General features: G+C 36.7%; 1 long non-coding RNA gene across 3 annotated transcripts in view; it reads left to right on the top strand.

Annotated features, from left to right (window-relative positions):
* The window catches only part of LOC140740782 (uncharacterized), a 177,627-nt gene that overhangs the window by 90,515 nt on the left and 69,311 nt on the right, over positions 1 to 17,801 (top strand). Inside the window, exon 6 of one of the 3 annotated variants that reach the window (XR_012101929.1) lies at positions 4,391 to 6,545. The exons of the other annotated variants lie outside the window; for them this stretch is intronic. This is a non-coding gene — a long non-coding RNA (uncharacterized lncRNA). Of the gene's footprint in view, positions 1 to 4,390; positions 6,546 to 17,801 lie in introns of those variants that run through there. 3 annotated transcript variants of the gene reach the window in all.

The following is a 17,801-nucleotide window of genomic DNA, read 5'->3' as shown; positions in this document are numbered from 1 at the left end:
CCTTCGTTCATAACCGTGAATTCTATGCTGAGGCCATCTGAGAAGACGGTATCAGTGAAGCAGCAGGGTATCCCTGAAAGTAGATTCCAGAATTCCGCAGTTAAACAGATACCCAGAGCTGCTCTGCTGTCAGTTTTGTCCAGTGATAAAGGTGGGCACTGACAGTTTTAACACAATTAGCACAAGACATTAAGCTCATTGCCTTTCCCTCATTGCTCAAAATTATCTCAGCTAAATGCGCAAGGAAAAAAATAATATTGAAATACAGGCACTCATCTTAAGTAGATTCTAATCATCCTGTTGTTTTTAATTCTAATAGAGACATCAAAACTCTTGCCTTTATAACTGAAGGACATGATTTTTAGTCTGCTCAATCACGAAATGGTTAACGTACTATCTTTTGTGTTCATTTTTAAATGGGATAAATAAAACTCACTAAATATCATTTGCATTGAAAATGCTTGTCGCCTCCCTTGAAATGGAAATGTTTCATTTTAATAACGACAATTTTTTATATTCATAATTAATGCCACTCTCTAGGGTATCAGTTGGTTTTTATTATTAATTAATAGCTCCTCAATTACTCATAGATTTATTGGGAGAGAGAAAAAAATAATTCATCACAGTTTGAGATAATTGTCTAAAATTGACCCAAAGTTCACTGAATTATTTCTTCTGCATCATATAATTTCTTGTGTCTGTGAAAATGAATTCTCCCTGGTGTTCACAAGTTAGCAATTATATTAAAAATAGACAGGTAATGGTAAAGAAATATACATGTTGAAATGAGCCTTTATCTCAGTTCATAATTCATGATGATGGTGTCCAAGTTTTTCAGGAGAATTTATTTACTTGCTGCACAAAGCTATGTATATGCTCAGTTTAGGGAAATTTACAAGAAAGAGAAATAAATGTCTTTTGTTTATTTTATCCTACTCACTCAGACATGATCTCGACGAGACTGCATGTCCTCCTTTAGCAATCCTGCATTTAATTTCTTACAATGGAAGTTTGAAACTAATCCCACTGCATTCAAGTGCTATCTCTTTGTCTGCTGTAGGTAAATAACCCCAATTAAAACAAGAGTGGACAGGATAAGGGCAACTGCTGATACAGTGTTCACTGGTTAATTTTTTTTATATATAACTCACAGAAATGGTTAATGTGAGCCTGCACACAGAGGTCTTCCACACACTGAGGGAGTATATTCAATAGAGAGTAAAACCAACACCCCAAGCAAAAGAAATGGTTCAGTTCTTTTCTGAGTAATTCTCCACACTCAGAATGCATTACTTGCTCTTGTATTTCATAAACACAGTTGTGGCCAATTACAACTAATACAAAATCTCAAAGGACATTATGAGTGGGTGAGAGAGTGAGAGAGCTATTCTGTTGAAATGCAGTTTGCATGGTGAAGTATTCAAAATACAGAGATCTTTTGGCTCATTTTTGCTTGTGTTGAAATGGTTTAGCAAAACTACTTGATTTAACTTGACTCTAGGATTGATTTTATAATTGTTGCTTGAAGTAAATACAAATTAAATAATCTGTGTGATTTTTTTTCTATTAGTATTATCTTGATGAATTGTAGCATAAGAACTGTATTTTGGAGAATTAAATGTGATGAATCATCTTCTAATTTTCCTTAGTATCAGCAATAATGCATGGTATAGTGCAGACATTTTAAGCATGGCCTACACAGGAGAGTATCTTAGGATTTGGGAGCTACTAATGTCCTTAATGGTGAACATGAACCATTGTTATGTGTGTCCCCTGTTAGAAAACTTCAACAAGATGCTAAGTTGACAAAGATATTTATGTGGATTGAATATTCAGAAGCAGAGGTGGTAGATCATGACATACCAATGCAGCAATGATTGTTAACATCTTGAAGTTCACTCTAACCTTGAATAACTAAACAAGTCTCAACAGCTTGAAGGAGCTACCAGTGGTGTATTTAGATGGATTGCTCCCAGTGGTTGGATGTTTGTTGACTTCTTGCATCTTTGCCTGTTCTGATGAACTTTATGATGCTGCCTATCTGGCTGGTGCAAGGCTGCTGGCCATCAGTTGAGGATGCAGCAGATATCTTTGGAAAGTGACCTGGATCAGGCTCAGACTTGCCAAAGGAGAGTACCATCTCGGCATGGGTTGCTGCAGTCTGAGCGAGTAGCTACTGGGCAGCAACAATGTGGGTTGGCAAAGTGGAGATGATTGGGAGGAAATTGCATCTGACTCTGTCACTTAAAAGAAGACTGCAGCTTCTCGTTCCATGCAATATTTGCATTTTATTGGAGTTAGTATGCCATGCTTCTGTGAAATCTTGCAATCATCATTGAATGCTATAGCCCACAGTCACAACAGAACTTCCTGAGTTTTTAACTGCATTGGTGCTTTGGTAGTAATGGAAATTAAGATCACAAAAGTACTGGTCATTACATCTGCACACTCCAGACTTGGCTCAAAGCCTTGTGCCAAGCTGATGCTAGATTCCTCACTTTCTGAGCATTACATTCTACATCTGCATCAAATGCCTTCCACAATTTCCCCTATCATCACACTTAGCCAGATCTATCGAAACACAGAAATAAGATTTACGGTTTGTTGAAATGCTTTCTAAATAAATTAAAGACACTGGCATTTTAATGCAAAATCACAGGATGCTTTGGAATATTAAGGGTTCACCAGTAATTAAAATCTGATTATGATTTAGAGATGTATAAAAACTGTAACTACTAAAGTAGAGAAAAAGAATTACCCTTTTAAGATATTCTCTAGTGACTTCTGTCTGGGCTTTTAATTATTTAGTTTGGAATGATTGATGTGGTAAAATGAACAGTCACGATTATAATTCTTATAAAATAAGACGAGGTGGTCTGAAGTTGTCCCCAATTTATTGCTTTAACTTGGCACATAAAAATTGTTTAAATGTTTTATGTTTAAAAACTTCAAACCAAAGGTTGTAGAGAACAAGAGTGTTATTTGTGTATGGGGAGAGTCACATTTGATAAAATGATATCAAATATGAGCATGTAGGATTATGTAAAAAATCTCAGATTGCTTCTTTCATATTGTTGTTAATATACAGAGATTTTAAAATAGAAAGAAGAAAAATGAAGCTCTATATTGTTAATTAAATAAATCTGAAAGAATGTACATATAATATATTCTTAAAAGTTGTGTATACGCGGTTGGACCCTGTCTAAAGTACATGAAAAGTTTATTACCATTCTTAGAATATACAATGGGTATGATTTGACTTGGGAAACAAATGTGTTGTTTTTTCACTTAAGACCATTAGTGCATTGATTTTGTTGAAAGCAAGCAGAAAACAATTGATATAGAGATTTTGTTAAAATGGTATGTATGTATTTAACTGTTTTGTGATGATTTAATAGCTAATAAACCCCAATATTTGTTCTTGATTTATATCTGGTAAGAATATTGAAGCTATTAAAATCCACAGGAGATTTTTATTCATTAAACTAGTAATCCAGGCCTCATCATTCATATATATGGCATTGTTATACCTGTACCTATTCTTGAATTTGTATAGGATAAATTAGCTATTTTCCAGCTAAAAACATCCATTTCATAAAATTAATTGTAAGCATAAAATGCTTCATTGAATTTATCTGAAGCATTGTTTTCCACATTACCACGATCAAGGTATGCATTTTATTATAATGACACATTCTAAAGAAAAGCATATGAGAAATGAGGTGAAAGTTGAGGCTATTTGATCCTTCCTGGCTGCTCTTCCTTGAGTAAGATCATGCCTGGCTTTCTACTATCTTAGGACCTTCTTCCAGCTTTTATGTTCCTTGATTCCCTACATATCCAAAACCTATCAGTCTCTGACTTTCATAGAGTCAATGAGTACAAATTCCCTGAGCTTTTGGTTAGAAAACTTGAGATTACAGTTTACTGAGGGAGGAAAGTGCTTCTCATCTCGCTCTTAAATGGTCAACTATCAGAATCAGAATCAGGTTTATTATCACCGGCATGTGACGTGAAATTTGTTAACTTAGCAGCAGCAGTTCAATGCAATACATAATCTAGTAGAGAGAGAGCAAAAAAAGTATAATAATAAATAAACAAGTAAATCAATTATGTATACTGAATAGATTTTTTTAAATATGCAAAAGTAGAAATACCGTATTTTTAAAAAGCGAAGTAGCTTCAATTTCCATTTGAAGCTTCCAAAGCTTCAATTTTCATTTAGGAGCTACTTGTTTGGATATTATAACTTTTCAATATAGATGTCAGTATTTTGTCTGACAAGCATCTTAAGAATTTTATGTATCATGAAATTACTCTTCTGTCTCAAAATCTAGTGAAAAGAGATGTGAACAAGTCAGTTTCTCATTAAGCCATCTCATCATTGCAGGAATTCGTAGTAGCAAACCTTGTACCATGGAGAGCATTCCAACTGGTTACATCACCTTCTGGGATGGAGGATCGGGAAAAAGCTGCAGAGAGTTCCAAGCCCAGCCAGCTCCATCATAGCAATAGCCTTCCCAGCACCAAGGACATCTTCAAAAAGCAATGCCTCAAAAAGGTGGCATCCATCATTAAGTCTCCCTATCACCCAGGACATGCACTCTTCTCATTGCTACCATCAAGGTGGAGGTACAGGAGCCTAAGGGGACACACTCAACATTTTAGGAACAGCTTCTTCCCCTCTGCTATCAGATCTCTGAATGGACAATGAACCCATATACACTACCTCACTTTTTTTTTGCTCTCTTTTTGCGCTAATTTAATCAATATAGTTCTTATTGTAATTTATGTTCTTTGGTTATGTATTGAAATGTACTGCTGCCACAAAACAACACATTTCAGGACATATGCCAGTGATAGTAAATCTGATCTAGATCCTGATTGATGTCATATGCACAAGTAAATGTATGCACAGGTGCAATGAAAACTTGCAGAAGCATCATAGGCGCATAGAATCATATAAGCAGCATCCACAAGAAAATAAAACCTAAATTATACACAATTTACAAGAAAACACAAATAGAAGAAAAAAATAAAATCTACTAAGTGCAAAATGGTCAATCTGTTCATTGTGTTGTGAAGCTGTAGTGATTGGGGTTTGTTCAAAATCCAAATGTTTGAAGGGAAGTAGCTGTTCTTGAACATGGTGGTGTGGAACTTCAGGCTGCTGATCAATGGTAGCTGCGTGGAAAAGGCAAGGCAAAGATGGTGAGGGTATCTTTGATGGTGGTACTTCAGGCAGCACCTCCTGTCGCGTTGGGGTTGTGCTCAGCCTCACAGTCATGGGTGTACAGAGAGCAGGACACACATGCAACCTTCAGGTGTGTCATTGTTGATGCCATCAGTGCCAAACCTCTAGGTACTTTATTGACTAATTTCTGTGAGTATCTCTATCAAGGCATCATTTATTGTCTGTCCCTTGTTGCCCTTGTTTCACGTGCAAGAATCAACCACATTTCTTTGTGCCCGAATTCATGTTTAGGTAATCTGGTTGAAGATTTATTTTTCTAAAGGATACATGTTCCTTTATTCTCCACACTAAAGAAAAGAACTTGACTTCATTGCTTGTTCATGCAGAGCACTTGCTTCCTCCTTGGGCACTCATTTTAATATGCTAATTTTGAGAAATTGGCAAATTTACGATTGGTTCCCTCCTTGACATTGTTATATAACATATAACATATGACAATTACAGCATGGAAACAGGCCATCTCGGCCTGTCTAGTCCGTGCTGAACGCTTACTCTCACCTAGTCCCACTGACCTGCACTCAGTCTGCTGGAAGCTTGTTCCACACAGCTACCACTCTCTGAGTAAAGAAGTTCCCCCTCGTGTTACCCCTAAACTATTGTTATTACCAATAGTTGGGGCATGAACAACAGTCCTTCAGCTAACTGACTAATTGCAATCTGTCAATCCAAAGCTTTTGTGGTTTCCACATATTAGCTACTCTTCACTCCATGCTGATGTCTTATGCCACAACTCACTCCCTCATCCTTGTGCAATAATCTCATGATGGGATTTTGTGAATTGGTTTCTGAAATGGAAAGTTGAAACATGTCATCTGCTTCCAAATATGTAATAGATTGGCCCTATCAAAACTGTATGTCACAATTTAAAAGAAACTTCTACTGATATATCAGATATGCTCTTGATTGCACCTCTGTCAAAATTGGTCAATCGTTTAATGCATTTGCAGATCCCCAACTAAAGAGTTCATTTGCAAAGGAGAGTACTGCTTGGGTGTGTATCTCGTGATGATTAAGATCCATGGTATGACTTTGAGTCCTTACCAGAGCTTCTGAAGTAAATTCTGAAAATTCTTTTGTCATAGACAGCTATCCTTTTAAACATTGTTGGCCAAAATATAATACTGATATCTTTTTCTTGTAATTTATTTTTATTGAAGTTCATCATCAAACAAATATTTCCATAAGATGTATTTCAGACATTGTACATATATATCATATATCACAAATCTCCACAAAGTATTTATCTGAGGTATACACTTATAGAAAAGAGTGGAAAGAAAAAACAAGCCAAACAAAAGAACTATGTACAAGTAGGGAGCAATTTTTTTTTACAACAGATTCATTGATTTGTGAGAATAAAATCAGGCCTATGAGGCATTATGTAGTTAAACCATTTTTCCCAGTATGAATCAAATTGTTCCAGCTTATGATTAACAGATGCTGTTATCTTCTCCATTTTGATATCTTTATAAAGAATATTATACTTAGAAATAAACACAATTAAAATATGTAAAAGTGTATGCAGTCCTTACAGAAGTAAGAAACAATGGCAGAATTTCTTTTTAATTATCAGTTTTCTGAGATATTAGCATAATTTTCAGGGCCAGCATTTATTTTGAATTTCTAATGACACTTGAGAAGGTGGTGTTGAGCCAATATCTTGAGCTGCTACAGTCCGACTGATGAAGGCATACCCAAAGCAAAGTGTAGTAGCAAGTTCCAAGGTTTAGATATAATGACAATGAAGGAGTGATTTGGTTTCCAGGTTAAGATGATGTGCACCTTGAAAGGTTAAGACCATAATATATAGGAGGAGAATTAGTCCATTTGGCCCATTGAGTCTACTCCACCATTTCATCATGGCTGATCCAATTTTCCTGTCAGTCCCAATCTTCTGTCTCCCCCTGTGTATCCCTTCGTGCCTTGACCAATCAAGAATCTATCAACCTTTGTCTTAAATATACATAAAGACAAGGCCGCCACAGCTGCCTGGGGCAATGTGTTCCAGAGATTCGCCACTCTCTGGCTAAAGAAATTCCTCCTCATCTCCATTCTAAAAGGATGCCTCTCTATTCTGAGGCTGTGTCCTCTGGTTTTAGACTCTCCCACCGTAGGAAACACCCTGTCCACATCCACTCCATCAAGGTCTTTCGCCATTCGATAGATTTCAATGAGGTCACCCCTCATTCTTGTGAATTCAGGTGAAATCATGCTCAGAGCCATCAAACATTCTTCATATGAAAGCCATTCAATCCTAGAATCATTTTAGTGAACCTCCTTTGAACCCCCTCCAGTTTCAGCAAATCTTTTTTAAGATAAGGATCCCAAAACTGCTTGCAGTACTCCAAATGAGGCCTCACCAGTGCTTTATAAAATCTCAACATTATATCTTTGGTTTATATTCTAGTCCTCTTGAAATGAATGCTAACATCTCATTTCCTTTCCTCATCTCAGACTCAACCCACAAATTAACCTTTAGGGAATCCTGCACAAGGACTCCCAAGTCCCTTTGCACCTCAGAGTTTTGTATTTTCTCTCCATTTAGAAAATAGTCAACCCTTTCATTTCTTCTACCAAAGTTCACCACTATACACTTCCTGACACTGTATTCCATCTGCCACCTCTTAGTCCATTCTCCTAATCTATCTGTCTTTTGCTCCTTCAAAACTAACTGCTCCTCCACCTTCCTGTTGTCTGCAAACGTTGCAACAGATCTATCAATTTCATTATCTAAATCATTGACGTATAAAGTGAAGAGAATCAGTCCCAACACAGAACCCTGTGGAACACCACTAGTCACCAGAAGCCAACCAGAAAAGGCTCCCTTTATTCCCACAATTTGCCTCATGCCATTCAGCCACCACTTTATCCATGCTAGAATCTTTCCTGCAATACGATATAGCTTGTTAAGCAGCCTCTTGTGTGGCACCTTGTCAAAATCCTTCTGAAAATTCAAGTACACAACATTAACTGATTCTCCTTTTTTCTATCCTACTTGTTATTTCCGTAAGGACTTACAACAGATTTGTTGGGCAGGATTTTCCCTTGAGGGTACAATGCTAACTAGGGCCTAATTTGTCATGTGCCTCTAAATACCCCAAAACCACGTCCTTAACAATCAACTCCAACATCTTCCCAAGCACTGGGATCAGACTAACTGGCCTATAATTTCCTTTCTTCTTCCTCTCTTCCTTCTTGAAGAGTGGAGTGATATTTGCAATTTTCCAGTCCCCTGGAACCATTCTATAATCTAAGGCAGGGGTGTCAAACTCATTTTAGGTCACGGGCCGGATTGAGCAAAATGCAGCTTCATGCGGGCCGGATCAGTCGGACGCGTGCAAACGCAGCTTTCATTGCCTCCGTTTTTTCAGCCTGCTCTCATGTGTCTCAGTCTCTGCTATAACTACAAAGTGTTTCACTTTACAAATTCCATTTCTTATGAAGAAGACTGCCGAATAAACACTAAAAACCCTGAAAACCTGGTACCTGAATAAACTCAGCATTAGCCATATCATACGCCATAGGCGCTTCGATTACTGGGGCCAGCTTTAATAGTAGTTAGATATTATCTCGCGGGCCAAAGATAATTCCACTGCGGGCCTTGAGTTTGACATATATGATCTAAGGATTCTCAAAAGATCATTAATGCTTCCACAAACTCTTCAGCCACCTGTTTCACAACCTTGGAGTGTACACCATCTAGTCCAGGTGACTTATCTACTTTCAGACCTTTCAGTTTCCTAAGAACTTTCTCCCTAGTAATGGTAACTTCACACACTGGGTGACCCCTGACATCTGGAAATTCCACTAGTGTCTTCCACAAGGAAGACTGATGCAAAATACTTATTCAGCTATTTGCATTTTCCTTGCCTCCCCCCCCCCCCCCATTAATTATCTTTCCAGCATCGTTTTCTATAAACTGCACATATGGTGGAGTAGATTGTAGATTTGGGAAGTGTTGTCTAGTGTAGGAAAGTACCTGCAGAACATTTTAGAGATGCTACATGTTGATGTTACTGTACACCAGTAGTGGAGAAAATCAACACATAGCATGGCTGATGACAGGAAATTTGTTTGTCCTGGGTGGTGTCAAGCTACTTGAGATTTGTTAGACTAAACTCGTTCAGACAGAGTATGATGCACCATCAATAACTCTCTCTGAGACGTAAAGGCAAGATATCGGCTTTTATTGACTGGAAGAAAGAACAAGCAGTAGTTGACCACCATACTACATCCTGGAGACTGAGGCCGGGCTCAGGCCTCAATCACCTTTATACTGGGGTCTGTGGGAGGAGCCACAGGAGCAGTCAGCAGGGGGCGTGTCCAGACAGGTATATATAGTTCACCACAGAGTATACCAGCATACTCCTTATCTATGCCATGCAGATAATGAAAAGACTGTGGGTGTCAGGAGGTGACATTCACCGCAAGCCACCAAGCATTAGACAAGGTATTTATGAGGCTGGCTTGTTTCCTCCCACAACCCAGCTGTAGATTGGCCCATGGTTCTAGGTGAAAGATAGAATCTGGGATTGCAAGGAGAATAGGTGCAGGGAAAAATAAGTGTTGAAATGTGATTGCTCTACAAGTGGACTTGATGGGGCAAAATGGCTTCCTTCTGTACTGTGTTGACATATGGAAATAAAAGATCAGCTATTAGAACTGAAATGGACGAATTGTTTTCATTCAGATGGTAAAAAAAAGGTTTGAAATTCCTTACACTGGAGAGTTGTGGAGAGTCACTCACTGACTGCTTTGCAAACCAAAACTGATAAATTTCTGCATTTTAGAGAGATTAAGGGAAACAGATACAGCAGCAAAATGCTGTGGTAGAAGATCAGCCGCAATCTTCTTGAAGACAGAGGAGGCTTGAGGTGCCACATCACTCCTGATGCTATTTGTTATGTTCTCAGAATGTGTGTGAAAAACAATTCAAGAACGAGTAACCCGCCCTGATACAATGCATCTTCATTTCGATCACTATGGGCTATTGACACAGTGGGAATTCTAATTTGGATAACTGAGGGAAAAACATTGGCTGTAGAAAATGAAAGCTGGAGAGAAAGATTTTTTAAGTAGGAGTCCTGTGCATGTCCTGTGCAGTTTATATATAATTTTTTTTTGTGAAATAGCATGTGCAGAGGAAATAAAAGCTGAACTCTTTGTAGGACAGTATATTAATCCTTCCAATATCAAGTTGGATACTGCAGTCCCTATAATTTTTTTTGCAGGAAAATCATGACTGAATTTCACATAATAAGAATCCAAACAAAGCTGTGTTTGGGGCTCCTACTGTTTTCTCTCAAAGTCTTTCTGATTGCGCTGTTTCTAAGATCTAAAATGGCACAGTGAGCAGCCAGCCACGTGTAGATGACCACTCTCGTCATCAGTTTTCGCTCTTGTTTCTCACACGACTTCTGAGTGACTTGACGACGGCTTGCAAGAACTGATTCCTTAATAATTGGTAGTACATGGTGTTTCAATCACACTGAATGCATAGTTGGTTGATGTACCCTGTATGATTTGTAGAAAAGAACATGTTAAAGTTGTGACAAGAAGCCATTTTCTTGCCCTGTTGCTTTAATAAGCAAAACTGAATCTACTGGTTCACTGGTGGAAAGAGAGTTAAGAGATGGGGATGGAAGATAGACATCCAAATACAAATTATATTGTAGTTATTCTATCCAATAAAGTACTGCAGGAATTTTGCAATAGATTTATAGAGAAACAGCATAAAATTAAGTCAAGTGTCAAGTCATGTATTATTAAAAATACTATTTGGATTTTATTAATCATATAATGCCTTTCAAATATAGGATGAGAAATAGTCAAATTTCTTGATGTACTTAATACTTTTCCACACTTCACTAGCCAATTATTATAGCTTATTCATCTTGTTTAGCAACATCACCTTTCCTATAAGGGGTGGTAGAAAAGTAGAAAAATAATGGAGCATTCAAGCAAGCATTTATTCCTCTTCAGGAACCACTAAAACAAATTGGTCATTGCATCAATGTGTTTTTGAAGGATTGCATTGCAGGAACTGCCTGCCGCAATATTTTTTAAGGCTCTCCCTCTTTCCCAACCCTCCCAGTTTGTAATAATGTTTTAAGATCATTTTGTTTACATTCCATTAGGTGGCTGGGAGTCCGAAAGCAAAGTACTAAATAATGTGCAGACACACAGACAGATATGTAAACATCATAGTGATTAACAATTCAGTATTGGTCAAACTACCATCATTTGCACCAAATGGTCCCAAATTTTGCCGAACAGGTTATTGGGCTGCAGAGAAGTTGCATTGAATGGGAAATATGGAGCAGGGTGAGGAGTAGAAAGCAGTTATTACAATCCATGTAGGCGATAAGGGACAGTGATGAATTTCCTGATCAAGGTAGAGAGAAACATCCATTTGGTTTAAAATAATTGGATATATGGCTGGAATGTAGGGAACATTGGAAAATTAACCCAAGTAACATTAGTTGAAAATGAAGGAAAATTGAGGGGAATAGTACTTTGACAATAAGCTATCTGGTTTAAATACTTTGCAGGAGGAAAATAATATTATATTTCATAATTATAAATTAGGGGAAGTACTGACACAAATGCAGGGGTAAATCAGACTGATCAATTGTTAGAACATAGTACATAGAACAGTACAGCATAGTACAGCCCTTTGACCCATGAACTTCTCCAAACTCTTAACCTACTCCCATATCAATCTAACGCTTTCCTCCTCATAGCACTCTATTTTTTTTCATTCATGTGCCCATCTAGAATAATGAGTAGTTGTAACTAGCTTAAATTCACAAACTGTGTGAAGATAGGGACATGTTCAGCACAACTTTGTGGGCCGAAAGGCCTGTATTGTGCTGGGGATTTTCTATGTTTCTCTGTTTCTATTTAGAATTATTAACAATGTGAGGAAATAGGAATTTTTCTTTATTTTAAAATTCTTAACTTGAAAATAAACACATTGGGATATTGTGAAAGAGATCCCTCTTGCACAGGCGCGTTACTTGCAACCAGTATCTGCTCACAAGTACCTAGTCAAAGTGGCCCTATCATGCTATTCAATGGTGACACTTGACTTCTAATAGGTAGTGATGAAAGCCATTTCTAAACTGCTTCTATTGGCTTTGATGGCCAGGGAAGGGTGTTACTCAGCTTTGCTGTATGTCAATGACTTTGAATGTCTGTGAATTTGAAGAGACATTTAAGAACTAGTGACAAAATGTAAACATTAAAAATATTTTTCAAATATTTGAGAAAGACAGTAATTAAGAAAGGGATGCTCAAAAGCAATCTGATTAATAACAATATTAAGAAAATATAATAAAGGTCAATTTTACAATTGGTGCTCTTGACTGATATGGTTTAAGTTTGGGGTCCATAAAACCACAAGACATAGGAGCAGAATTAGGTTATTCAGCCTATTGACTCTGCTCTGGCATTCAATTATGGCTGATTTATTTCCCTCTCAATCCCATTCTCCTGCTTTCTCCTCATAGCGTTTCATGCACTTACTAATTGAGAACTTATCAAACTCCGCTTTAAATATACCCAATGATGTGGCCTCCACAGATTCGCTACATTCTGACTAAAGACATTTCTTCTCAGCTCTGTATCTCTGGGTCATTCCAGTCAGTTATGTAGGAAATGATACAGTAATATTTTAAATATATTCCTGAGCAGTTGCTAGTAATGTCTATATTTATCAGCCTTCTCAAATTGTTTTAGAATAGATGGCTTATTGGAACACTTCAGGAGGCTGTTACAAGTCATCCGTCTTTCTAAGGGACTGGAGTCACCTTTGGGCCAGAGCAGAAGAAACAGTTTCCTTCTCTAAAGGTCATTAGAGAATCATTTGGTTGAAATGAACAAAATATAGGTGATAATGTTCAACACTAGTAAATAGGAAGTGATAAAATTTAGTTAAGCAATGGAGCAGCCATTATTCCACTCTGCAAGCAGACCATGGGTGAGCAAGAAGACTTATGGTACACCTCGCGTTACAAGCAACACTTCATCATGATAAAATTGTCAAAAGAAAAATATCCCAATGGACTGGCTGTGCTGATAGTGAAAACTATCACATCATGTTTAGAATGGGAATTGTTAATTCATGGAGTTTTACAGCCCAATGGATCCTATTTGGCTGATCATATCCATGCTGTCCACTTCTTTATGCATGCAATTATTTAAATTGGCTTTATTTGTCACATGTAGATGTGAACATTGAAACAAACATTGAACAGTTATTGCCAGTTATGGGCAAAATGAGTTAGAATTTAAGAACAACTGTGTATGTTTTTGTAAATAAAATGGCAGAGGTATTTTTAAGTTTAAGGGAAAACCTAACAACTCCTTTATAGAACTCTAAATATAGATCATAAATTCACGTAATTGCATCATCATGTCTGACCAGTCTCTTAAAGAGAACCCCGACTCAATGTTGGTGGTTGTGAATTCTGCCTATGTTTCTACCCACATTACCCTACAGCTGAAACTCTACTGAAAATCTAAAAATATGTGACCAAGCCCCAGCTTGGCTCTGTATTCTTTCATAGTTTGGGTGTTCAAAACAAAATCTATCATAGTCAGGTTTAAAATTGATACTTGGCCATGTACCTGTCATAGAAGCAAGTTCTTAAGTTTTATTTTAAAAAGAATTGTTAGTTGACTGACCATTTGTAGCATTTTATTTCTTTCCTAGTACATTCTTGACTGATTTACTGTATTTCTTTGCCATTTATTTTCCCTATTTACTTATTTCAATCTTCCCAAATTGAAGTGGAACCAATCTTCTTTTATTTCATTTCTTTTCAAGCTCCACCCTGTAACAATACCCTACATTGGCATCATTCTTTCACACTGATCTAAGCCCCATCTTCCACCAGCTGCATACCCCACCCATTGAAATGGAAGAACACAACCACAGGACATCCACTTGCCACGTTATAACATATTGTGTGGTGTATTACACTCCTTTCATTGGAAACAACACACTCTGTCTGATTCATTGGAGACCACTTAGATCTAGAAATATGCACAATGTTTAATTGGCACATAATCCTCCTAGTTACTGCAATCATAGTAACTGCAGCATAATTGTAGGAGGTAGAATTGAAAAGCATTGCCTGATATTAAGATGCTAGTTTATACAATTGGAAACAGTGTGTTTGCTGCTTATCAAGAAACTGTGCTGACACGGTTGTATTCTGGTGCTTTGGAGAGACTGCAATGATTGATTTAGGAGTTAAATTGTCCATCTGTCATAAAGCTATGGCTAGAAATAAAGAAAGCCATGAAGATATAGCTACTGCATTGCATCACTCTTTATATTACACTGCAGTTCTGTAGAGGTGTACAAATAAATGCTAGCAAACTATACATTATTATGAGTCCCTATAATATGCATGAATTGCAAGCATTTCTAAGTGCATGGATATATTAAATTTCATCTCTATATGCATTAGGCATATCTGTTTGCTGACTGCTTTTCATTAAAATTTAGAAAATAAATACTATATGCATGGAAATCGGGCTGCCTGCCTGTGCTTCTGTAGTGTGATGAACACAGAAAAGGAGTAAGTTTCCCTGTGATGCGCAACTTTGTTGTGAAGTATGTTCTGAACAAGAGGCCGTTACCTATTTTCTGTTCAGTCCCTGGCACTTAGGGAGGTTAATCTTTTGAAGAGTTTTAAATTAAGTTCTTTTAAATACGCAGTTATTAGAAGTTTGATATTCTTTTGTGGGGATTTTCATATGATTGATTACTTAATAATCCAATAAAGAGCCGGTGATGGAAATGATAAGATAGTCCATCAAAACTTTCACATTAATGTGTTTCATTTCTGTTATAGAATGTCATAGAATGCCAAGTTACCATTTAAAAAATGATGAAACTGTAAATACACACCATAATTTTAAGGTAAATATAATGACTAGACAGTATCAAATTTGCATGGTCTAGGCTATTTCATATTTGGTGATCCATTGTTATAATAGATACCAAAAACATTTATTTTGAATTCTTTGCACAATATTAGTCCACTTCTAGGTGTGCTGATTGACAATGAATATATGGGGGGGGAAGGCTATAAAATCAATAACAGCGAGAAAAGGCATTGCTTAAGGAATACTCAGCAGGGACAAATTGAACTGAAGGGCCTGTTTCTATGCTGTGTAATTCTAACTTTCCAAAGCCACTTTCTTGCCCTTGTATTGATAAATATGTAACATTTCAGACTCGTGTATCTGTCTGTTGAATCCTTTGCTGAAGATGACCACTTGGTCCATCAGCTCCGAGCACGCTCCTAGGAAGTAGTCCCGTTCTTCCACTTCTTTTTTCTTCCCACTTTCAGCTCTGCAACTACGGTAATTTTTTTCTCTCATTTGGTCATTGAATTTCCCTTTGATTCTTTTTGCCAGTAATTTTCACTGAGGGGTTATTAACAGCAGTCAATTAACCCACAAGCGCAGCTTTAGGACGTGAGCGGAAGCTAAGGAACACAGAAGAAGCCAGTGTGGTCATGGAGAGAATGTACAAAATGCATGCACGGCGCCAGAGGTCAGGGTTGAACCCAGCCCCTGAAACCATGGGGCAGCGGCATTAACTGCTCTGTCTGTGTTAATTAGTAAGACTGAAGTAATCCAACTATCCTGAGCTACAAACCATACAGAGCAAATGCAAAATATTTCTAGAAAGATGAAAAATTATTCTTGGCTCTGGGGCACAAAGTATATTCAATAGATTCTTTATTAATGATGACATATTAGTCAAATATTCAAAATATTAGCAATATTTGGCAACAGCTTCAAGTTTTAGTATTACACAGGGTTAATCCTTGACTTGTAGAGATATTTTCCAACCCCTATCTCATGCCAATTAATACATTTAAAATAATGTTTCACTGTTGTTAAAGAAATAGTATTCTAAGGTTCAGTGTCAAATTGTAAAGACTATCCAGACTAACTGGCAGGGTGACCAGCAGTTAATAGTTTATTAATATGAATGCAAACTAAAATAGCAGCTTGATCAATATGTACCATGCAGTTAATTAGCATAGCAAAAGATACCATGGCATTTGCGATACATTTTATATGTTTTCTTTGTTAATAATTTAATACTCTTTCAAATCAGGGAAGATTGTATCTAATCTAGCAGTGTATCATGAGTACTTACAAAAACATGAAATGCCCTCTGAAAGTAAGTGATGATATAGAACAATGGGATAACAAGAGGTCACTGTAGCGTGGATGTAGCGGGTTGATAAAGACTGTTGGCAAGAAATAAAACATGTAACAGACTACATGCCTTACCCCCACAGCAAGGTAACTGAACAGGTCTTCCTTCATTTCAAAGAGTTGGCATATTAAAATTGTTTATATTGAAAACACCCTGTGGCATGAAAAATGTTTCCTTTTTAACTGGTTGAGAAAATACTATACATGTAGAGGAAATAGATTGGTTGTCATTAAACAGGTGTTCTCATTGACAGATGTATCCATTAATAAATAGCAGCTCCAATGAGCTTTCTTAACATCTTGAAAAAGGACAATAGCTGAGGAAATAATGAAAGAATACTATTCTCACGGTGATACTATCATAAAGTTTGACCATTTTTTTTGTCTGCTTGAAAGTGTGTAATCGATCTCTGCTAAGTTATTTTGTTATGAGAAATTTAACTTGTTTACCATTTTTATTTGACAAAATTACATTTGCACCATGCGAAAAAAATCAAAAGGCAGAGGGTTGGGTTGCATTATACAACGGCATATTTTGTGTGACAGGTCACAGAATAAAACATGACACAGAATAAATATTTCATCTGAGTAAGAAGCTTGATTGGAATGTTTAAAATAAGATGAGAATAATGTCTGTGTAACCTTGTATGATCTGTAAATTAAATACTTTAATTTCCAGATTGTACATCTACATTTACAACATTTTTTCTTGAAAGAAAATACAAATAGCAGACATAAAAGTGAAAATTTTTATGGCCCAGACATTTTTTGATTTCCTAAACAAATAGAAAGGTTTGAAATTTTCATTTGAAATAATGGTTCATTGAATTTCTCTTTCACATTTTTAAAAAATTTTCTTTGGCCAGAAGAATACATGACCATTAAAAAAACACCAGTGTAATTATAACGACAACATAGAAAATTGAAATAATAGGAAGAAAAATCTAGAGCTCGAATCTCTGTTCCCTAGAGAGAGAAAAAATGATTTGGGGTTAGAAACAATTGTATTTTTTGATGCAGAATTGTATTGCCTAGCTTTCTGTTGCACAGAATAAAGGCATTTTCATTTCATCATGTTTAATATTTTATCTTAAATGGGGAAAATCACTGTAACCTTAATGGTAAGCTATACTTTTTTATTAGTCCACTCAGTAATGAAGCAATGGCACATAGAGTCAACTTTAATATCATGTTAAATCTGCAAATTTACCAAGTAATATGATTGTATCATTTTCTTGGACACTAACAGAGTTTGCTGACCACTCTCTCTCATAAGGGAGCGGAATCTAGGCAGCAG

This window comes from Hemitrygon akajei, chromosome 17 (genome assembly GCF_048418815.1).
Source record: "Hemitrygon akajei chromosome 17, sHemAka1.3, whole genome shotgun sequence".
Lineage (NCBI taxonomy): Eukaryota > Metazoa > Chordata > Chondrichthyes > Myliobatiformes > Dasyatidae > Hemitrygon > Hemitrygon akajei.
Note: the sequence above shows the minus strand (reverse complement) of the source record. Positions and strands in the feature narration are given on the sequence as shown.